The sequence below is a fragment of the Pleurodeles waltl genome, chromosome 3_1 (assembly GCF_031143425.1).
Source record: "Pleurodeles waltl isolate 20211129_DDA chromosome 3_1, aPleWal1.hap1.20221129, whole genome shotgun sequence".
NCBI classification, from domain to species: domain Eukaryota; kingdom Metazoa; phylum Chordata; class Amphibia; order Caudata; family Salamandridae; genus Pleurodeles; species Pleurodeles waltl.
In genome coordinates, this window is record NC_090440.1 from 334,375,045 (window position 1) to 334,400,574 (window position 25,530).

Here is a 25,530-nt window from a genome sequence, read left to right on the forward strand (position 1 = left end):
AAATATCTAGAGTTGGTAGATTTTCCCTAGAGATAATCTACACCCTGGCAGAGAAAGACACAAAAGACAAATATTACTGCATAACCATCTACTCCTCAAGTACACACATACTAGTTGGATTTGGCAAGCGAGTGAGTGAAAAGTTCAAAATGTAAATTTTATTAACAAGATTTCACAAGAATGAAATTCACTGTTAAAAATTGAAAGTTCTGAATGCTGAACCAGTGAATCACTGCTCATGATCTGTACAGCCAAGCAATTTACAGGCCATTCATACACCTTTCATGTGTAAACACACAAAACCATTCACAACAACAGCCACAGGCCCAGCGAAACTGACATGGAAATCATACCACCTGGCAGATAACAAAGTATGTGGACTGGAGTTCGGCTGGTAATGTGTGTGCAGTGACCAGCAGCATTACACTAAACATACACCGCCAGCCAAATGCAAGCTCACACATACCACCAGCAAAGCACAAGTATACACACACCGCCAGCCAAGTGCAGGTCAACTCCAACTGCCAGCCAAGTGCCAAACCACACATACCATCAGCCAAGCACCAGTTTGCACATACAACCAGCCAAGTACCAGCCCACACAAACCACCATCACATTTTTTTTAACAAACAAGAAAACACAAACCATTTTTAAGAAGATGAAAAACCAACTATGTCTATAAACACAACAGGTATACCTAAAAACATCAAGCTTCCACTAACCGTGAAATTGAACAAAAAATTTAAAAAACTATACTGACCAGTCAGTTTACTTTTACTCTCAAAGTTGCTCCCAGTACTGGAGGTGTGTTTGGTACAATTTGACACATGTTGGCATATAAAACCCAGGTCTAGAAGGCTACCCACGGCAGTACCTGTGACTCTCCTTTCACATGCCTCTTCTGACACAGACTCTGTTGGCCAGATCTATGGCCATTTCTTTTGCAACTGGCAAATTGTGAATTTTTGTCACTCGCAATTTGCGAGTCGCAAAAGATAATTTACCAATGTGTCACATTTAACCTGCCTCACCAATATTAGGCCCGGGTGTATAACTCCATTCCGCCAGAGGAGCCTGCAGAATTCAGGAACTGTGCGCTATGCAGAGTATATGCAGAGTTCCTGAATTCCTGAATCAGCATGGAGTGGAGTTCATTTGCGTGTGCAAGGTTGAGTTTTAGCACACTCTTACAAGAGCCACAATACTACTGGGCCACTAGCGAGCATGTGCAAGACTTTGCCTTCACTCATGTTGATTCTAGCCGCGCAGGCAAAACCTCAAACTTACTTGTGCTGCTTTTGGCCGCAACGTCAGGCAAAACAGTCCCGATTGCGAGTGAAAATGTACTTTGAGTAGATTTTCTACTTGAGATACATCTAAATTTAGTCAAAAGTGGTTTGTGAGTGGATTTTCTTTTTTTTTCAAACAAGAAGTAAGTGCCCCAGAAACTCCAACTCCCTGTTCCTGCCCAGCAGGCTCCTCTCAGTGCTTTGTTTAGCTCTTGATTGCTTTTAACTTAGATTTTGAGGTGGAAAGATCACTCTCTTGTCTCCTGGATATAATTTTGGATGGAAATTTGTTTTTGTGGAATCACACAAGTAAGTGCCAAAACTATTGAATAAGGGTATTGTTTGTTTGCTTGGCCATGCACCAATATTTATTTGTACTTTAATTTGATTTTAAAAATTCATAGCGGTGGGTTGTCTGAAGTTTAAGTGTGAGCCTAGTTACTTATTTTGCATTTAATTGTTTTTTCATTTTTCGTAAAGGAAAATTGTTGCACAGCTCAGTACCTGCCCTTTTCTTCATGTTTGTTACGTTTGCAATATTATTTTACTATGTGGCCTAGATTTCTAAAGATCACCTAGACTAGTAGGCCCAGTACTAGTAGTCATCAGTGCACAAAATAAATATTTTAGTGACATATTTTTAAAACACAATTTAGGGCAGGTATGGCATTGGTTTAAATTAAAAATGTTGGCTATTGTTTGGAGTTCATTTTTGTGCAAAAGAGTGCATATATTGTGTGAAAATATGTAATGACATAGGAATGACATGTTGTAACATTTTTATAGCCCAGTTAATTTTCGAGTTTTGCATTGCTGAATTAATGTTAGTATTTTCTTGAGTGTTACCACCATGCCACCTTATGGCTAGTGTGTATGTGTGTGTGTGTGTGTGTTTGTTATCATCCACCATCTGTCTGTTTTCTTTTTGTAGATCTTTTTCATTTTTTTCAATTTTTATTTCATTTTCTTTTATTCTGCATTTTGCCTTGATCCATCCATCCATTCCCATTCCTCCATCCATCTATCCATTCCATCCACCAAAAGCGCACTTCCGCACTACAGCATTTGATTTCTTTAGGTGTATAATAATTCGATTTCTTCCTGGGCACCTTGGCTGCACCACACCACAGACAAATCAGCAGAATAATTATTTTTTTAATGATTTTTCCATTTCCCTTGGACCACCTTGCTGCCATATTGTTTTAAAGAATTAATTTACCGATGCGCCTCTCTGTGACTACCATAGGTGTCTCCTTTAAAACAGATGGAGCTCAGGCAAAGAGCTATATCTGCATGTTATGCTGTCTGGTTTGAACTGTCATTTTATGCTGCAATGGTGTGGTTTGACTTTACAATGTTTGATTATATTGGTATTTATTACATAAGTAACCAACCGCACTAAGATTGCATTTGTCTGTACTATTGATCATGAGGAGGATGACGACGAGCCAGTCACTGTGGAAGCTAGCACAGAGAGGTCCGACATTACTAACCAACCTGCTCCAAGGCATGTGGTACTGGCAGCACCTTTAGCTTACAGGGACCAGCAGACACCTGCACAAACCCATACCTCAGTAGAAGTATGCACCGCAGAGGGGCAATTGACACACCCACCCATATCCTGTTCTTCTTCAGGCATTGGAGTGGCCTAGTAAGAAAGTACTTCTTCCCAGTTTGGGACTTTTTTATGATTAGCAAATAGGAGGAGAACATTGTGATATGCTCCATTTGCCACCCGAGGTTCGTCGAGGTAAGCCTTGTTCATATCATGGTGCTGGAAACGAGACGACTGATATGAAATAACATCACGCAATCCGGTGGAAGGAGCACCAAAAAAAAGGCTGAATTTGTTCATGGTGGTTAAGACGAGGAGAGCTGGAAAAGATCAGCTTTAACTGGTGGAATCATGGTGGAAGGAAAAGAAGAAGATTGTGACATCCTCGCACAAAGCAGCCCTGTCCCCAATGGTGTGCCAGAATCACCTGCCTCAGTGACCTCACAATGGCACAGGAAGACTCAGTTACATGGAGACACAACAGCATACAGTGACTGCACCATGATGCACATTGAGTCTACCACCATCTACATCTCAAAAGACACCTTCCACTATCATGGGCTTGTTAAGTCAGGAGGGGGTCTATGACTGCAACCTCCCAATGGCACGTTTTTAGAATGGGTCATTGGCAAAAGTGTTAGCCCTGCACCTTCTACCTTTTTCTTTTGTGGAAGTAAGGGTGTTCTTAGAGTTTGTGGCAGCCATCTGCTCGAAATGAAAGATTCCGATACAGACCAATTTTACCTATGTTGCTGTTCCAGCTCTGCATCATGATGCACTGCAATTGGTTGAATAAGCTGTGCAGAAAAGTGTTGTCCACACTATCAGTCTGAAGACAGATATGTGGACCACTTGTCAGTCTAATGATTACATGTGAATCATTGCATGTAGGAAAGTACCATCTTTCTTGGCATGTTACCCCCAATTTCTGCCTGTTTGTCAGTATGTTTTGCCTGCCTCACTGGGATCCTGCTAACCAGGACCCCAATGCTCATAGTTTGTGGCCTAATGTGTGTGTTGTCAGTAGAGCTTAAGTGTGTCACTGAAGTTCTGCCAACCAGAACTCCAGTGCTTATGCTCTTTCTGCTTACAAATTAGTCACTATAGTTTAGTGACTTCATATTCCAATTCCAATTGGCACGCTGGAACCCTTTATAAGTCCCTAATATATGGTACCTAGGTACCGAGGGCATTGTGGTTCCAGGAGATCCCTATGGGCTGCAGCATTTCTTTTGCCACCCATGGGGAGCTCAGACAAACCTTTACACAGGACTGCCACTGCAGTCTGAGTGAAATAACGCACACATTACTTCACAGCCATTTTCACGGCACTTAAGTAATTATAAGTCACCTATATTTCTAACCATCACTTGCTGAAGGTTAGGTGCAAAGTTACTAAGTGTGAGGGCACCCTTGAACTAGCAAAGGTGCCCCCACATAGTTCAGGGCCATTTCCCTGGACTTTGTGAGTGCGGAGACACCATTACATGTGTGAACTACATATAGGTCAATATCTATAAGTAGCTTTGCAATGGTAACTCCGAATATGGCCATGTAAGATGTCTAAGATCATGGAATTGTCCCCCCATTCCAAATTTGGAATTGGTGAGCCAATTCCATGCATTCCCAGGGGTCCACTATGGACCTCGGGTACTGCCAAATCAGCTCTCTGGGGTTTTTTCTGCAGCTACTACTGCTGCCTGCCCACAGACAGGGTTCTGATCTCCTGGGGTCTGGGCAGTCCAGTCCCAGGAAGGCAGAACAAAGAATGTTACACCCTCTCCCTTTGAAAATAGCTGTTAAAGGCAGGGGAGAGGTAGCCTCTCCCAGCCTCTGGAAATGCGTTGAAGGGCACAGATGGTGCCCTCCTTGCATGAGCCAGTCTACACCGGTTTAGGGAACCCCCAGTCCCTGCTCTGGTGCAAAACTGGACAAAGGAAAGAAGAGTGACCACTCCCCTGTCCATCACCACCCCAGGGATAGTTCCCAGAGCTCCTCCACTGTGTCTCAGACCTATGCCATCTTGGATCCAGAGGTGTGAGGGCACTCTGGAGGCCTCTGAGTGGCCAGTGCCAGCAGGTGATGTCAGAGACCCCTGCTGATAGGTGCTTACCTGACTAGGTGTCAAATCCTCCTCTGAGGGCTATTTAGGGTCTCTCCCGTGGGCTTTTCCTCAGATAACGACTTGCAAGATCTCACCAGAGTTCCTCTGCACCTCTCTCTTCGACTTCTGCCAAGGATCGACTGCTGACTGCTCCAGGACACCTGCAAAACTGCAACAAAGTAGCAAGAAGACTACCAGCGACATTGTCACGCCTAATCCAGCCTGCTTTCTGGAATGTTTCCTGGTGGTGCATGCTTTGGGGGCTGCCTGCCTACATCCTGCACTGGAAGCCACAAAGAAATCTCCTGTGGGTCAATGAAATCTTCCCCCTGCTTCAGCAGGCACCAAACTTCAGCGTCACCGGTACTCTGGGACCCCTCTCATCCTGACGAGCTTGGCCCCTGGAACACAGGTGGTGGACCCCAGTGACCCAGACTTTCCAGTGGTCCAGCTATCCAAATCTGGGGGAGGTAAGTCCTTTCCTCCTCTCTCCAGACAGTAATCCGGTGCACCGCTTGAACTGCAGCTACAAGGGCTTCTGTGCACATTTCCAAGAAATCTTGCATGCACAGCCAAGCCTAGGTCCACCACACTCTGTCCTGCGATGCTCAGCTCCCTGAGTTGATCTCCTTTGTAATGGGACCCTCTTTTGCAGTGTTGAGATGACCGTCGTGTTCAGACTTCTCGAATCCGTGTTCAAGGACTTCTGCAGGTGCTACCTTCTTGTGCGTGGGCCCTCTGTCTCATCTCCCAAGTGGCGACATCATGGTCCTTCCTGGGCCCAGGTAGCACCCTTTTTCTTTAACCATGACTCTTGCAGCTAGCAAGGCTTGTTTGCAGTATTTTGCCAAGGCAACAACTCTGCATCCTCCAGCACCCTGTGGGACATCTTCTACATGAAGGAAAAGTCCCTGGCACCTTTCGGTGTTGCAGAATCTTTAGCTTCTTCCATCCAGAGGCAGCCATTTTGCACCTTCATCCGGGGCTTAATGGGCTCCTGCCCCCCCAGACACTTTCACGACTCTTGGACTTGGTCCCCTTCCTTTGCAGATCCTCAGGTCCAGGAATCCGCCTTCAGTGCTTTGTAGTCTGTTGTGATCTTTGCAAAATCCTTCAGCACAACATAGTGTGTTTCTGGGGAAATAGTAGTACTTTACACCTACTTTCCAGAGTCTTGGGGTGGGGTATCTTGGGCACCCTTAGTGTTTTCTTACACTCCTAGCGACCTTCTACACACTACACTAGCCTAGGGGTCCATTCGTGGTTTGCATTCCACTTTCTTAGTATATGGTTTGTGTTGCCCCTAGGCCTTTTGCATCCTATTGTATTCTACAGTGTTTGCACTACTTTCTGACTGTTGTACTTACCTGATTTTGGTTGGTGTGTATATTTTGTGTATTATTTTTAGTAACTCTGAGTATTGTCTTTGTTATGATATATTACCTATATGATATAAGTGGTATAGTAGGAGCTTTGATGTCTCCTAGTTTAGCGTAAGCTGCTCTGCTATAGCTACCTCTATCAGCCTAAGCTGATAGAACACTACTACTCTACTAATAAGGGATAACTGGACCTGGCACAAGGTGTAAGTACCATTGGTACCCACTATAAGCCAGGCCAGCCTCCTACAGTAACTAGGTGACTAGGTGAGAGGGCTCATGCCCAGGGTTAAACAATGTGCCCATATAAATGCTAGAATAACCTCACAACACCCTCCACATTGCCGGCTCAAAGGTGCAGAGGTCTATAGTAAAACCTAATACTAAAATCACTGTTCCTACATTGATCACTAAAAACAAGCTAAAATATATTGCATTAGATAAAATGACAACAAAAAAGATAAAATCTGACCCAAATTAAAACAGTAAATTTAGAATTTGTAAAACTCGAACATCCGTTTAGGCCAAATGTCAGCAAATCAACAATAATCATAATCTTTAAAAAATATACCCAATATCACCACTTGTTATGGACTCCATGAAAGACCCCACTTCAGCAGGTGGTAAAGTAACCAGTTCCTTGACAAGGAAAGCGAGGGGGCACTCATGTTCTGCTGCCTTCACCATAGCTCTGGCTGAGGTGGTACTTTCCTGTGCAGTGCCTAATGTTGTAGCACCAGAAGTCAATTGATCTATAACGGGCAGCTCATAGGAAGCTTCCCAGAGCAATCTTCATGTGCATGTCTAGTCATAAACCCTCAGTGAAAACACCAACAGACCAGAGTCCAAAGAAGGTATGCGCTGCATGGTAAGACAAACTTCCAGCGCATGTTTGAATGGGCACCAGAAACATTGAAGATGGACTGCACGCAAGTCAGAACCAGTCTGAATGACAAAGATCAGTTGGACTCCAGTTCTTCCAGAAGTGGTGCTCTGGCATACTACGTCATGCGGTCATGACACAGTTGGGTTGGTAGAAACACCAAACGTCCTCTCTGTGGAGATAAGGCACCCATTGCAAATGGAAAGTAGCAACAGCAAAATGCAACCAACTAACACCAAAGTAACAGGGAATCCCCCAGAGACACTAAAAAAATAGAGCGTATGGTTGAAGATATTATGCCAAATATGGAGGAGAAGAACCAAGAGCCTTAAAGAAGTGTACAATCCCTTGTGTCTTTTTGTGTATTGTATTTGTATATTGTACCTGTTTAAGTGCTTTTGTTAGTATTTTTGGATTGTATTTGTACTGTCTGGTGTCTGTTTGAGGGTCACGTTAGTTGGGTTAGTTGGGGTTTATGGTTAGGGATGTAAGTTTCCTTTTTTCACATTTATTTTCCTTCCTTTTTCCCTTTTTCTGTTTAAATTGTTGTGCACTGACATGTCGGGAAGGGTGAGGCTGACCCGCATGGGTGAGGAGGAGCTTGGGGCCTTTGTGTGGCTGGTGTGCCAGTGCTGTTGATGCTGGAGATGGGTTGGCATGTGATACAGGGGTATCACACAGAGGCAAGGCGGCTGTGGTGGGGCAAGGTGCTCTACCACCTCAAACATGTATTCAATACAACCAGGAATGAGCACCAGCTGAAGCATCGCTGGGCTGACCTGGTGACCAGAGAACAGGACCTGGTGGACCACTTGGGTATGTTGATTGGTGGCCCTGTTGGTGAGTATCACATTGACAAATATGTACAGTTGAATGCTCCTGAGTGACAGTAGCAGATGTCTTGACGTGCTGCATGCAATGTTTGTGGCCATGTTGAATGCAAGTAGAACACATTGTTAGTGTCCCAGGAATGAGATGTATTCCACTTGTCTATACATGTTAACAATGCAGTCCTGAGCTTTGTTGAGTCATGTTCTACTATTACTTAGGGCCAGATGTACCAAGCTATTTTTAATTCTCACAAACAGCCTAGTTTTCAGATTTATTGTGTTTATGTCAGGAAAAACGTTCATTCAAATGCACCCCCCCAATTTTGCCATTCTGCTATCACATTGCCCAATCACAAAACAGGGTTTGCTAGTGGAAATTTAGGAAGGGGGGTTCCTTTCCTATTAGCGAGTCGCAGTCCGCTGATTGATTTTTTGTTGACCGCAAATGCTGTCACTAAATAATTGCAGTTACCATCCGTTTCAAATTGGTGCTAACCCATTTACCAAAGGGGAGGAGGGGAGGGGTACCCATGGAATCCCTTCCCCTTTGTGAATGCATGCCCAAAAATTGTTTCTGAGCAGGAAGTTGTCCCAAGGACCACTGACTGCTTCAAAAAATTATTTGAGTCGTAATATTGGTTTTTGAAATGCTTTCTGTTTACCCCTGATGAAGTGAGGCTGCATTTAAACGAAAATGTACATCTCTATTTGAAAGCAGTCACAGACATGGTGGTCTGCTGAGCCCAGCAGGCCAACATCCCTGTGAATGCCACAATTCCCAAGGGGTTTGCAAAATTAGACCTACCTCAACAAAATTCATGAGGTAGGCCATTTGCTACCCCATTTGTGATTTGCAAACACTGTCATTGACAGTGTTCTACCTCAGATCATCCTACTTGCAAATTACGAGTTGCTAAGTCTATCAATGTTTGAATCACAAAACATGATCTTGGTACATGTGGCCCTGAGTAACACATTTCAGGTGCAATGATAACACCTGTGCCCATGCATTGTCTCAATGATGATCAGGTAAGACGCTGTCAGCATACCACTTTTCACTGTATTGGGACAGCATAGTGGGCTATCCATGTTTAGTGCTACATTGTGATCATTACACACACATGATCCCTGCCATTATGTTGGCAAAGGGGGCATATACGGCTTAGGGGACACTGCCAATGTGGCATTTGTTACCTACATACAACTGTGCCACATCTGTTATGAAACACTGAATGCATGATAATTACTGATTGAAAATTGAGCCATATGTCCATCACACAGTACCTCAGTGTCCCTTGATGCACAAGCCACAATACCTGAGTCACTTGTATTGCACTTGTATTGCAGTGCACCAGAGAAGTGCCATTGAAATTGTCACCCAATTAGAAATCAGCACCTGGAGTCCCATCTGAAATGGATTACCCACAAATGTTTGTAGTCAGGTTTAGCACCACATGATTGTTAGGCCCAGTACATGTGTGCCTATGTGTGTCTATCACTCACTGGAGTGTCAGTGTCAATGTGAGTTTGTAGTAGGATGTCTGTTGGAGCACCCACATGCAGGATCAGCAGCTCACTCATATAAAATGTTACACTCTGTGATATGTTGTCCATACGTTTGTACAGTGATCTGACATTGAGCATATATTTCCTTTCCATGTCTTACAGGAGGACCGGCCCCCTGTACCATCGGGGAAGTGGCTCAATTTGAGGACCCAGACGTATCCAGTAAGTGTGATAATGTCTGTCCAGGATAGTGATAGCAGCTGTTGTGTGAGGGGCTCTTGTGTGTTGCACTCATTGCAAGATATGATGAGCTGGCATGCAATCTGATATATTGCTTGACTGGATGTTGACATAGTGTTCCATGCAAGGGTTCAACATTCACAGGCAGAAAGTCATATCTTGGGGGTCTTGTGCTGCCCAATAGGCAGCAGCATGTAAACAAGGTGATTAGTGGCCACATGTAGGCCCACATTTGACTTGGAAGTGCTCCAGTGTCAGAACATTGTCACTGAGTCATACCCCCATTTTTACAAGACAGTGATGCATCATTTTTCAACACAAAATTGTGCATCCCTGTATTGTAATGTAAATTTAGGACTGTATCTGTAACTGTCCCCAGCATCCAGCCCCATAAGTTGTATTCCATTTATGTGACACTTATGTGGTATGTAATAGGCATGCATGCAGGTCAAGGCCAGACGTGCTCTGTCATCAATGTGGGTGATTTTGGAATTGTGTTGGCAGATCAGCTGTTGATGGTTGTCCACAACTGGACACCTGAATGTAGATGTGATTGACCTATGGATACCTCATTCCTAGGTGGCAGCCCTCCTCACATGTCAAAAACAGTGACAACGAGGAAGATATTCATAGGATATGGGCGCTCACAGAAAGTCCATAGAATAAACAACACATTCAGTTCATGGCACGGTGCTTCTGACAAGAGGATCTCCCTCAATCCTCCAATGTTTCCAGAGAAACACAACAGCATAAAAACAGGAGTCGTAGCACTCGTGGTATAAAAAACAGAGTTAGAAGTTGTTCATATGTCCAGTCTTCTTCGTAAATTATCAACCAACTTGTGTTTGTATCACAGTCCAAATTTTATTAATACTGTTCAGAAATCCTCCACAAGAACAGCCTATATATAATGTTCAGATATCCTCCATAAGAACAGCCAACACGTGTTTCATCCTCTGAGAAGTATCTCTCATTTAGGACTTCATCAGGGCTGAAATAAAATAGAGTAGTGTCTATGTATATGTTATGGAATGATAATAGGAGCAGAAAATTGGACCAAATTCAAAATGTGACAATAGTGCGGTACGCAAATGCATGCTCTATTGTGACTAGTGTGATAATCATTAGATAAAGGAAAAACACAAGCCAACAAAACAACCCAATTAAGAATAACCTTGAGTACAAGGTGAAACATCTTGATCCGTGATCATAGTTAGGGTCTAAAAGCGTGACAAAACATGTGTAAAGATCAGAGTGCCAAAAGATCATTCTCAAACTAAGTGCACGTTACTACAGACAATCAAAGTAAGGATAATCCATGTGACTAAAGTAGAAAGGGACCCCGATTTGTGTCAAGTACTGTTACTCAGAGGTTTACCAGTATAACAGAAAAACATCCAGGAAATAATCCTACATAAACCATGTGGGGCGAGAAAAAACCTCCACTAACCTTACTGTACTTCATATATTCAAAATAATCATAACGTTAGGTAGTCTCCGAATAATATCTATGATGGGATTAAGAACACATAAAAAAGCAGTAATGCGGTCAGCCCCATCAATCTTGCAATTAAATATCAATTAGAACTATACTTCTAAAAGCCGATAAGGAAAATCCATGTGGATATTCAGAAACGGTAAATATACAAAATCTCACCTCCTGTCAGAATGTCAGATTGAATAAATATAGGAAAAAGGAACACCGCGTGGTCTCATTCACCCGCAGCGTTCCCGAATCTAATGGCCGCAATGTATCTGAACGTCCGGGAAACGGACGTTAGATAAACGCCTGTTCGCAACAATTATGGAAATAGAGAAAGGGCTAATACTTAGAAGAAACGAACGCCATCTTGGAGTGTCTCCGTTAATATGCACGGATACAAGCTTAGTATTCCTAAACCATCTAACAAGTCTCTAAGTAAAAGTATAAAGGTCACGATATACTGGCGTCATATCAGAATATCTAAAATTGGACAGTCTACAAAATATTATAATAAGCTAAGCCATCTTGATAGTCTATAATGTCAAGGAAAAATGGGGCAATAACTAATGAGTAGCCATGTAAGGTTAAAAAGTCCTTATGGATACGGAAAATATGTTGTAAGTAAACCTCTGAGTAATTAATAATCTGCCCAGAAGAAATATACCCAGTGTCAAGAGAGCAGGAGACAACAGTAAGAGGCTTGTTCGAAAAACATCCTACCAGTAATTATAAATATCTATACATAATGATATGTGTCACATTGTAAACATCCATAGCATCTAATAAGGCAGCAAATAGTGTCAATATATATTCAGTGACAGTCACATGGTTAGTATATCCTCCAAATGCTATCAGTCTAAATCCATTAAATACTGATAATCTAACTTCCATAGCATATAATAAGGCAACAAATAGTGTCAATATGAATTCAGTGACAGTCACATTGTTAGTCTATCCTCCAAAATGCTATCAATCTAAATCCATTAATTACTGATAATCTAACATAATATTACAGTATATAAACAAGCAACTGCGTACAGAATAACTGTAAGTAAGTAGTCAGCACATAGATAGCAGCATATTATTATGGCAACACAGAATGAGAGTACAAGCATAGACATAGTTATTGTTAATGTAAATATAGTTAAGCCTAATGTACCAAATAATAATGAGTGAGAGTGCATTTTCAATGGACTAACATTTAACAATCATTCATTAGATGAGTTCCCAGGAAGGCCCGGAGCAACCAATAACACTTAGAAAATGAATTGAGGACAGTAAGTTAGTCCCCTAAGTAGTATTCCATCTCAAAGTTGGTATTTAGGCCATCCTCCACAGCTCTAAGTTTTAAAATCCAATAGCATTCCCTTCTCCTGAGTGCTAGCTCTCTGTTACCCCCTCTAGGGTCTCTTTTGATGTGATCAAACCCAAAAAATTCGAATCCACAGGAGTCATTGTGTTTAGGGCAATGTCGCATGTGATTCACTATGGGGTATCTCCCATCATCTTGTCTGAGGGCTCTGAAATGTTCACTTGCCCTGATTCTGAGTGGTCTGATAGTGCTGCCTATATAATATAGGCCACAGTTGCATAAGATCATATATACAACAAAATTGCTGTCACATGTGATATTGTAGTTGATATTATAAAGTACCCGAGTAGAGCTCCTAAATGTGGTGATACCCGATTTGGCCCATCTGCACATGCCACAGTGTCCACATTTAAAGAAACCCTTACTTCGGTTGCTCAGCCAATTGCCTGGGTTCTGTTTACTGCGAAAACTAGGGCATAGGATATTTTGGAGAGTTTTGCCTCTTCTGAATGTGAAAATAGGGGTTCTGGGGATCACTTCTTTCAAATTAGGATCGGCTTTGAGAATGCCCCAATGTCTGTTCATACATTTTTTAAGGAGCGTCGCTGATTCCGTATAGTTGACTATACATCTAATGGTATTGTCTTTGAGTTGAGGTTTATGACACAATGTGTGCGATCTTTTAAGACGCATCGCCCTGGTGCGAGCATTTTTAATCACGTTGGGAGAATACCCCCGTGCCTTAAATCTGTTGCTCATATCCTTGATGCATCTATCAAAATCTTCTTCCAGGCTACAATTGCGTCTTGCCCTTACCATCTCACCATAATGTATTGAATTAATTTGGTGGATAGGATGTGCACTATTAGCATGTAAGATGGAGTTACACGAAGTACCTTTCCTGTACAGACGACTCTCTATTTTGTTGTCCTTAACAAACAGTTCCACATCTAGGAAGGCAATATTAGATATACTCTGTTCGGATGTGAAATGAATATTATAATCATTGTTGTTAAGATATTTTACATATTCGTTTAGTTTTTGTCGATCCCCAGTCCAGATCATCAAGCAATCGTCGATATATCTGCCCCAATAGAGTATGTCTGTCATCCAAGAACTCCCTTCTTTGCTCCAGATCTTATTTTGCTCGAAATGTCCCATAAAGAGATTCGCATAAGCTGGCGAGAATTTAGACCCCATGGCATTGCCTTGTCTCTGGCGGTACCAGTCATTTTTAAAAAGAAAAACATTGTCATTCAAAATAAGATCAACCATATTGACCAACATTGTCGTGTGGTCATACAGTCTCGCAGGTCTTTTGTATAAAAAATGGCGCAACGCCTCCTTTCCTTGTTCGTGATTAATGCTGGTGTAAAGAGAGGTAACATCTAGTGTGACTAAGATCATACCTGGTTCCCATGTCATGTCCGTTAATATACTAAGTATGTGTTTAGTATCTTTAATATATGATGGTAGGTTGATTACAAATGGTTGTAAAAAAATGTCAACATATTCCGAGAGCCTCCCTGTGGGACCTCCTATGCCTGATACAATAGGCCTGCCTGGGGGGGATGTAGGGTTCTTGTGTATTTTAGGCAGTATGTAAATGCAGGGATTCTTGGGTCTGTGAACACGTAGGTACATATACTCCTCTTCCTTTAGGAGAGACTGATTAAAGCACTGTAGTAAGAATTTGTTAATCTTGTTAGACAGTGTATGGGATCTGTGCGAATCTTCTCATAGCAAGTACTGTCTCCCAATTGTCTAAGGATCTCAAGTTCATAATCCATGGTGTTCATAATCACAATATTACCCCCTTTATCTGCCTCCCTTATAGTGATGTCTTCATTACTACGTAGTTGTCTCAGATTAATCATTTCTGTTTGGTTTAGGTTACGGTGCCAAACGTGTGTTTGAGTGGTATTTTTCAACTCTAGCTTGTTAAAGTCACGCCAGACCACCTTGAAAAAAGTATCTATACAATTATCCTTCATAAGGGTGGGAGTCCAGGTAGATTTATTCTTTAAGCCGCTAGGGAGTGTTTCTGATGGAATATCCAATTCCGATAAAATCTGTGTTAAGATAGTAGGATCTTGTTCATAATTGGCAATAGACAGTAACGTGGCCGTATCCTGAACATCCTTAATGGATAAGGAATGGCCCTCATGGAGGGCGTCCATTAAGGTACCTTTATGTCTGTAATCAGGTAGATTGATAAAGTGTTTTTTCAATTTCAGGCGTCTAATAAATTTAAAGAAGTCGATTTTAGTACTCTGAAAATCTCCACTCCCACCTGGACAGTAACCCAAACCCTTACTGAGAAGTGTTAGATCATGAGTAGTGAGTTCAAGACTGGATAGGTTAATGACATTTATATCGTTATTGACAGAGTTACCTATTTCCCCCTGTTCCAAGAGCGTGTTTTCATTCCTTTCTTTATATCGGTGTTGTCTACCTTTCCCACCACGTCTGGTTTTCCTGGCTCTACCAATCGCCGATTTGTCTCCCATTGTCCTTGTCGTATTCTCTGGACCTCTGCTAAAAAAGAGGCAGTGCCCTGTTGTGCTACTATGTCACATCTAGATGTATTTGAACCAACGCTTGTCTCACTGTTACTGGTGGATACACTGTTCAAAGAGGATGAAGAGCCCGCCTCACAATTCGGCGGGAGTTCAATCCTTTTGATCAGGTGATCATATTTGCGTGAGAATGTGAAAATCCTACCATTTTTGTAGTCCAGCTCATCTCGTCTAAGTTTACGTGCTTTTCTTTGTGCAACCTCATTCTGATGTTGATCTATGATTTCATTAAGAATTTTGAAATTTTTAGCTGTTGGTTCTTCCAAATTCATATTTTTAATTTCTGTTTCTAATTCCGTAATCTCTATTTGGAGTCTAGTGACTTTCCTATCTGAGTTTTCTATCAGAATATTCATGAGTTTAAGTGAACTTGACACTAATTCTTGTTCCCAATCATTCAAAAGATCCGGATCAAGATCATCAAAAGTGGGAAAGATGTGCGATCTTAAACCCCTTGGTATCCTGTTAAGTTTAATATATTGTTTTAAGGTGGCCCCATCCCACCATTTCGAAACTTCCTGTTTCTTCAGTTTCTCTAATTTAAAAAATGTATCACGTAACCCCATTTTGTTGTATGAGGTATTTGTGGTTTGAGTATAGTCCCTGTCTGATCTAGGTTTCCAAATATGTCTGCTGCTAATTTATCACGGTCCATAACTACAGCAAAGAGTACAAGACAAATAGTCTACAATTAATCAGCAGGTCTGGAGCAGCACCCCTATGTTACAAAACGTAATCAAAAACAGTGACAACGAGGAAGATATTCATAGGATATGGGTGCTCACAGAAAGTCCATAGAATAAACAACACATTCAGTTCATGGTACGGTGCTTCTGACAAGAGGATCTCCCTCAATCCTCCAATGTTTCTAGAGAAACACAACAGCATAAAAACAGGAGTCGTAGCACTCGTGGTATAAAAAACAGAGTTAGAAGTTGTTCATATGTCCAGTCTTCTTCGTGTTCCACTCACTAAATCCATGTTCAAGTGGACATGGCTTCATGGTTGTCCTCGACAGTTGTGATGATGTATTGCATGCCCATTCCCCCTCAGACACAGGGGCATGGGAAGAACATATATGTAGGTAGATGTGATGGTCACAGTGTAGATGACAGTCATCTCATTCAAGCAAGCATGTGCCCCAAACAATACTGACCCCTTATGATTAGCAACTGCATACCATCCTGACAATTACATCTACAAATCACTGGTCTTGTGTGCCTTGAAGTTGACTCAGATGATAAAGATTAGTCGGCCTGGCCCATGTGAAGTACTTGCTGCATTTGCATTGTGACACATTGCACTAAATCAATGCACAGATCACTTTATTTGTTACAGCTCCTGTTGTGCTTTGCTGTGCTGTTAAATACTTGATGGGTATTTCATTTGTCAGGGACATTATTTCATCTGAACTGTGATTTGGACTGCATTTGCAATTTGAGGGAGAGTGTTAGATTATCATCTGTACATGCATCACACAATGGTAACACTGATGGTTGCCTGTCTAATTTTTACAGCTGCCAACATGAATGAAGCAGAGATCAGGGATTTCCAGAAGCGGGCAGTGAAGTACAGACACATCTTGGATGTCGAGTCTGGGTACCAGAGGATGGCAAGAAGCTATCAGAGAGAGCCACAGGAGAATGGCGGGCTTTCAGGTAAGGGTGTCTGGCATTGGCCACAACGGGTGGAGCCACTACCACCACTGCACCCAGTAGCACAGCGGCCACCATTACATCAGCCCCACCTACTGCACCATCAACCTCGGGACCAACAACCACCACACCTGCTGCACCTTCCACTTCAGCACCACCAACCACCACACCTGCAGGAGCAACAACCTCTGCAACACAGACCACCACATCCGCTGCTTTGGACATGGCAGCCATTTCCCTGCTCCAGAGGCACATGCATAAAGTTAGGAAAAAGCTTGACACTCTCCATTGGAACGTGGACAAGAATAGCCGGATGCTAAAATCTATAAAGAACACTCTGAGGAGGGCAAACCTCTGAACTCCTGCCTTCCCTCATCCCTAATTCCGTCCCCTCCCTCCTCATTCCTTATCCAGCTTTTTAGTGGGTTTAGGGGGTTTAGTGATAGGTTAGAGTAGGGTAGTAGTTTGGATAGGATAAGTAGGTGGGGGGTTCATATTTTTACATGTTAGTTTGTTTTCATTAATGTTGGGGCTTTTATATATTTTAATAAAAAAAACATTTTGAAAAATATAAATTTTTTAAAAAATACAAAAGAAAATATATTTGTTTAGTATTAGTTAGCATCTGTTTAGGTTAGTATATGATGTCCTACATGTGTCTAAGAGGGGAGGGGCAAATGTATAGAGTATGTTGTTAAATATGGTAAGTAAGCTTAGCATAGGGTAGTTAGGGCCAGTTGCGGGTAATGTATAGTTAGGATAGATTAGGTTAGTATAGGTGTGTAACATAGTTTTATGTTCTGTTTTGTACAGAGTTATTAAAGATGTAGGTACTCCCTTACTGCATGTGTCACATGCCTGGGGCTACGGGGCTTTACATGAATGTAATGTGCCAATTGTCTGTTGGCCTGTGTATTCCGTCCTTCATCCACATACCTCTCATGACATGTTAATTCCCACTTCCAACTGAGCTGTCACATTGGCAGCTACCACAAATCTAAATCTCTATGCATCTGCCATCCATTATACCCACCACTCAACATGACTATGGTCCCCATGTATTGAACAGATAGGTGTGGTTTTAAAGCTGTCATCGTTTGGGTCCTGTGTCAGAATGTTGGGCACTGTGGGATGCCTGCCTGCAGCCTGATATTCATGTGAACACTGCTAAACTGAGTAGTGTCAATTTCAGATGAGGTCAAGTATACAAATTTCACACCTATGTGTTTTAATTGTGCTCCAAGCTGACATTATTGATCAAACACCCGTACACAGCCATTCCTGCTGTATGGTGTGGATGAGGCATGTATGTTTTAAAGCAGATGACACATACGCAATGACTTTCTTGTAGGGGATGTTGTCAGCAATGAGTTTCATCTTGTAGATACCTTGGGCCAGAAATATACTATTATTGCATTGCATTTGCCTAATTTCTTGATGCAAAAGCAGCGCAAACTTACAAATTACAATGATATTTTGTAAGTTTGTGCTGCTTTTGCTTCAAAAATGATGCAAAAGCAGTGCTGAAGAATTAGAATTCATGGCCCTTGTGCGAAAATATCTGCCCAAATTATTTCTGCACTCTGGTATTGACACTCTGTCACCATAGACATGTTACATACATCACAAATCTCCAGCAAAGTAGATGTGTCACATTACACAGAGGCAAAGTGGTTGTGTAGGTGCTGTTTATTTTAAAGTGCTGCAGTGCAATATTTACATAGTCCAGGTTTGTGAGCCCATTAGTGTAAAGCATTCTATTGTGACGCAACACAAGTGAAAGGTTGAGAGATATGTCATTGGACATGCTGAGATGAAGCGTCATTCAGTGCAGGGGAACATGAATTGCCTATTGAGTAGTGAGAAACAATTATAGTCCATAGTGGTAAGGTTAACAGTTTGTCGGTGAAGAGTGCATATCACAAACTATATCAACACTGGCATGCTGTCAAGCACAGGACAAAGGAAAATCAGTGCCATGTGGCATGTGCTGGTGCAACCGGGTACTCCTACGGGTGAAGATGATCTGTTCCACATCTTCATCGTCTGATGTGTGTCGTCTCCTCTCCCCTTGATGGTGGTAGTGGTGGGTTTGAGGGGACAACACACACTTCAGTGGTTGAAGAAGTGGACTCCAAATTCCCAGCAGCTGCCATCGATGGAACTACATATGGCATAATTGCAGCAAGGAGGAGCTGCTGATTATTGATTATGGCAGTCACATCAATGTGGCAGGCAGCCATGTCCGCCCTGAAGGAGTCCAGCTTGTTGTCATGCATGCAGCTGCAAGATTGGGAGGGCAGGTGTTGTTGCAACTCCTTCACAGCAGTGGTGAGGTCCCTCACACACTGTCGGACTCCTTGCAGTAGGGATTGTGTGACTTGCATGGCTGTTGACTGTTCTGCGGACGTCATCATGCACATACCTGCACATCCCCTCAAGGCTGGCTGCCATAGTTTGCATCCTCACCCACACCTCCCTGCCCAGCTCCTGCTGTACTCCCACTACTGTTCTCTCAAAGGTGGTCCCTGTGTCATCAGAGTCCTCACGTGTGTTTGAGCTGGCCGGTTGTACTATTGGGGTGGTGGGTGGGTCCTCTGGGATGGCTGCTACATGTGTATTCATCCTAGCGAGTGGAGGTGGTGTCTGGAGGGTTTCCAGGACATCTTGGAGGTTTTCCTGGCTGATTGTTGTCAGCTGGCCATCCAGGTCATCAGGGTAGTCCAGGACAGACAGATCCACAGGAGAGCCATCGTCCTCTGCAATGAGATATTGTACAATTAGTGTGTTTGTGTTGTGGCAGTTGTAATGTGACATCACTGACTTCCTATTGGTGGTACATTGTTATCTTGGTTCCCATGCATTGTTCCTGTCATTAATGTTTGCAGTCTCTCAGTTCTATGCCCCACCTGCATGTCACATGTAGTGTGGGCAGTTTGGGGAATTGTCTGCATCACATCTTCTAGGTGTGGGTTCTGTCCAAATTGTGTCTTGCCATCTTCTTGTCCTAATCAACCCTCCCTCTGCTTCCATTATCATGGTGAGGCCTTGCAATGATTGTTGGTGTGCTGATGCCACATGCACCACACATAACAAAAAGGCCCTGTTCCATTCTATCATTTTTCACATACACCTATACGGTGCTGAGACCTCGCACCATACCATGTATTGCATTTCCATGAAACGATACAGTGGTCACCATTGGTAGTTTCTCATGCTGATATTTGCGTACGTGTGCTACATTGCATTGCACTGATGGGCCTGGCAGAGTTCCTGAGATGTTACATGGTGGCATTGCAGCTATTGTGACACAGGAACAGGGGTAGACCCCGGAATGGGCAGCATGGGTATGAGATTACTGCTCTGTACATCATAATGTATGTGACAGTGCTTGATGTTTATTGAGTCTATGGACATGAGCAGTTAACAGGAGTTGCACTTGGATAGGGATTGATGGAGATTGATCACGTAGCCATATTGAACCCTCATTTTGAGTGTGTTTGTGCCATGGGCACCTAACTGTCATTTCCTAATTGACCAGCACACACAGCACAGGTAGTAGTGGCGAGTGTTGTCAATGGTAAATGCTGCTTGAGCCAATGGCCCGTGACTGAGCATTGTCCCCTAGTTTATATTCTGACAATACCAGCTGTCCTGTGACAGCAGACCAGTTTTACGTTCTACCCTACAGTCTGGTCTGCTTCAGCATTTCCAGCAGCCTTGACATGGTGGTGTACCCCCATGAAAAGGTTGTTGGTGTTGTGTTGTGCTGTGTGTAGGAAAGTACCATCTTGCCTGGCATGTTACCCCCATATTTCACTGTATATATGTTGTTTTAGTCTACATGTCACTGGGACCCTGCCAGGCAGGGCCCCAATGCTCATAAGTATGTGCCCTGTATGTGTTCCCTGTGTGATGCCTAACTGTCTCACTGAGGCTCCGCTAACCAGAACCTCAGTGGTTATGCTCTCTCTGCTTTCAAAATTTTTCACTAACAGGCTAGTGACCAATTTCACCAATTTACATTGGCATACTGGTACACCCATATAATTCCCTAGTATATGGTACTGAGGTACCCAGGGTATTGGGGTTCCAGGAGATCCCTATGGGCTGCAGCATTTCTTTTGCCACCCATGGGGAGATCTGACAATTCTTACACAGGCCTGCCAGTGCAGCATGAGTGAAATAACGTCCACGTTATTTCACAGCCATTTACCACTGCACTTAAGTAACTTATAAGTCACCTATATGTCTAACCTTCACCTGGTGAAGGTTGGGTCCAAAGTTACTTAGTGTGTGGGCACCCTGGCACTAGCCAAGGTGCCCCCAAATCGTTCAGGGCAAATTCCCCGGACTTTGTGACTGCTTATGTACAGCGTCACAGTGGTAACTCCGAACAAATCCCCTGGGTCCCTAGCACAGAACCCGGGTACTGCCAAACTGCCTTTCCGGGGTCTCCACTACAGCTGCTGCTGCTGCCAACCCCTCAGACAGGTTTCTGCCCTCCTGGGGTCCAGGCAGCCCTGGCCCAGGAAGGCAGAACAAAGGATTTCCTCTGGGAGAGGGTGTAACACCCTATCCCTTTGGAAATAGGTGTGAAGGCTTGAGAGGAGTAGCCTCCCCCAGCCTCTGGAAATGCTTTGATGGGCACAGATGCTGCCCATCTCTGCATAAGCCAGTCTACACCGGTTTAGGGATCCCCCAGCCCTGCTCTGGAGCGAAACTGGACAAAGGAAAGGGGAGTGACCACTCCCCTGACCTGCACCTTGCAGGGGAGGTGCCCAGAGCTCCACCACTGTGTCCCAGACCTCTGCCATCTTGGAAACAGAGGTTTCTGAGGCAAACTGGACTGCTCTGAGTGGCCAGTTCCTGCAGGTGACGTCAGAGGCTCCTTCTGATAGGCTCTTACCTCTCTTGGTAGCCAATCCTCCTTCCTAGGTAGCCAAACCTCCTTTTCTGGCTATTTAGGGTCTCTGCTTTGGGGAATTCTTCAGATAACGAATGCAAGAGCTCACCAGAGTTCCTCTGCATCTCCCTCTTCACCTTCTGCCAAAGGATCGACCGCTGACTGCTCAGGACGCCAGCAAAACCGCAACAAAGTAGCAAGACGACTACTAGCAACCTTGTATCGCTTCATCCTGCCGGCTTTCTCGACTGTTTCCAGGTGGTGCATGCTCTGGGGGTAGCCTGCCTCCTTTCTGCACCAGGAGCTCTGAAGAAATCTCACGTGGGTTGACGGAATCTTCCCCCTGCAACCGCAGGCAACAAAATACTGCATAACCAGTCCTCTGGGTCCCCTCTCAGCATGACGAGCGTGGTCCCTGGAACTCAGCAACTCTGTCCAAGTAGCTCCCACAGTCCAGTGACTCTTCAGTCCAAGTTTGGTGGAGGTAAGTCCTTGCGTCTCCACGCTAGACTGCATTGCTGGGTACCGCGTGATTTGCAGCTGCTCTGGCTCCTGTGCACTCTTCCAGGATTTCCTTTGTGCACAGCCAAGCCTGTGTCCCCGACACTCTAATCTGCAGTGCACAACCTTCTGAGTTGTCCTCCGGCATCGTGAGACTCCCTTTTGTGACTTCGGGTGGACTCCGGTTCACTCCTCTTCTAAGTGCCTGTTCCGGTACTTCTGCGGGTGCTGCCTGCTTCTGTGAGGGCTCCCTGACTTGCTGGGGGGCCCCTCTGTCTCATCATCCAAGTGGCGACATCCTGGTCCCTCCTGAGCCACAGCAGCATCCAAAAACCCTAACCGTGACCCTTGCAGCTAGCAAGGCTTGTTTGCGGTCTTTCTGCGTGGGAACACCTCTGCAAGCTTCTTCACAACGTGAGACATCCATCCTCCAAAGGGGAAGTTCCTAGTCTTCTTCGTTCTTGCAAAACACCAAGCTTCTTCCATCCGGTGGCAGCTTCCTTGCACCCTCAGCTGGCATTTCCTGGGCTCCTGCCCACTCTCGACACAGTCGCGACTCTTGGACTTGGTCCCCTTGTCTTACAGGTACTTAGGTCTGGAAATCCACTGTTGTTGCATTGCTGGTGTTGGTTTTCCTTGCAGAATCCCCCTATCACGACTTCTGTGCTTTCTGGGGGTTGTAGGTGCACTTTACACATACCTTACAGGGTCTTGGGGTGGGCTATTTTTCTAACCCTCACTGTTTTCTTACAGCCCCAGCGACCCTCTACAAGCTCACATAGGTTTGGGGTCCATTCGTGGTTCGCATTCCACTTTTGGAGTATATGGTTTGTGTTGCCCCTATTCCTATGTGCTCCTATTGCAATCTATTGTAACTTTACACTGCTTGCATTACTTCCTTTTGCTATTACTGCATAATTTTGGTATTGTGTACATATATCTTGTGTATATTTGGCATCCTCATACTGAGGGTACTCACTGAGATACTTTTGGCCTATTGTCATAAAAATAAAGTACCTTTATTTTTAGTATATCTGTGTATTGTGTTTTCTTATGATATTGTGCATATGACACCAGTGGTATAGTAGGAGCTTTACATGTCTTCTAGTTCAGCCTAAGCTGCTCTGCTATAGCTACCTTCTATTAGCCTAAGCTGCTAGAAACACCTCTTCTACACTAATAAGGGATAACTGGACCTGGCACAAGGTGTAAGTACCTCTGGTACCCACTACAAGCCAGGCTAGCCTCTTACACTGTGCCCCTGGATGCCCCTGCACAGCCCATGCTCCTGGCATGGGCAGTGCAGGGAGTCCTGTGTTGCGCCCCTTTGCCCTTTCCACTGCCTGATTTTCAAGGCTGACATGCATTGTGTAGTAGGTGTAGGAAAGTACCATCTTGCCTGGCATGTTACCCCCATTTTTACATGTATGCAAGTTTGTTTTTGCCTGTCTCACTGGGATCCTGCTAGCAAGGACCCCAGTGCTCATAGTTTGTGGCCTATATGTGTGTACCTGTGTAGTGACTAAATGTGCTTATGCTCTCTCTCCCTTTAAATTTGTCACTATAGGCTGGTGACTACTTTTACCAATTTCAATTGGCACACTGGAACACCCTTATTATTCCCTAGTATATAGTACATAGGTACCCAGGGTATTGGGGTTTCAGGGGATCCGTATGGGCTGCAGCATTTGTTTTGCCACTCATAGGGAGCTCAGACAAACCGTTACACAGGACTGACACTGCAGCCTGAGTGAAATAACGCACACGTTATTTCACAGCCATTTTCACTGTACTTAAGTAACTTATAAGTCACCTATATGTCTAACCCTAACTTGCTGAAGGTAAGGTGCAAAGTTACTAAGTGTGAGGGCACCTTGCACTAGCAAATGTGCCCCCACATAGTTCAGGGCCATTTCCGCGGACTTTGTGAGAGCTGAGATGCCATTACATGCGTGCACTACGTATAGGTCAATACCTATATGTAGCTTCACAATGGTAACTCCGAATATGGCCATGTAACATGTCTAAGATCATGGAATTGTCCCCCCATGCCAAATTTGGTATTGGGGTGCCAATCCCATGCATCCCCGGGGCTCCACTATGGACCTCGGGTACTGCCAAACCAGCTCTCTGTAGTTTTCTCTGCAGCTACCGCTGCTGCCACCACACAGACAGGGTTCTGCCATCCTGGGGTCTGGGCAGCCCAGTCCCAGGAAGGCAGAACAAAGAATTTCCTCTGAGAGAGGATGTTACACCCTCTCCCTCTGGAAATAGGTGTTAAAGGCTGGAGAGGGGTAGCCTCTCCCAGCCACTGGAAATGCTTTGAAGGGCAGCGAGAGGAGCCCCCAGAGTGCCCCCAGAGTGCATGGAATCATACAACCTATGCATGGAATCATACAGTACATGGAATCATACAACCAATGCTATAATCAGCATTGGGGTATAATTGTGAGATGTTAGACACCTTACATGGCCATATTCGGAGTTACCATTGTGAAGCTGGACAGAGGTATTGACCTATGTCCAGTGCATGCATAAAATGGCATCCCCACATTCACTAAGTCCGGGAAAATGGTCCTGGATGATGTGGTGGCATCTCTGCTAGTACAGTGGTGCCGTCACACACAGGTACTCTGCACCCAGACTTCAGGGTTGGAAGGCCTGGTTTATGAGTGACTTTTAAGTGACCTTGTGCAGTGTAAGTGGCTGTGAAATGGTGCCATTCACACAGGCTTCAATGGCAGTCCTATAGAAGTCTTTGCATGGGCTCCCAATGAGTGGCAAAAGAAATGCTGCAGCCCATAGGGATCTCCTGGAACTCCAGCACCCTGGATACCTAGGTACCATATACTAGGGACTTATAAGGGGTGACCAGTGTGACAATTTGGGATTAAATACTGGGTTACCAGTATGCAGTGACAACATTTAGGGAGACAGAGCATCCCAGTGACACAGTCAAACACACTGACATCAGGCAGAAATTGAGGGTAACATGCCCAAAAGAGGGTACTTTTCTACATTTATTCTTAGCAAAAATTAATGAATTAAATGTGCCCAGTATTCAGTCATTAGGTACATTTGACAAATGGCAAAATATTTTAAATGTTACTGGAGAAAACTGCTTGGCGGGTGAGTGAGAAATGGAACATTTAACTCAACACTTTCAGGACCAAACGGGTGGTTATTGTGGCCAGTGGATACAAATGGTTGTCATGCGTGTTTTGTAAACTCAACAGGGGGTTTTAAGTGAGCCACTTGACCCTTGTTACATATCATCACAAAACTCCAATATTGTCACCACATATATA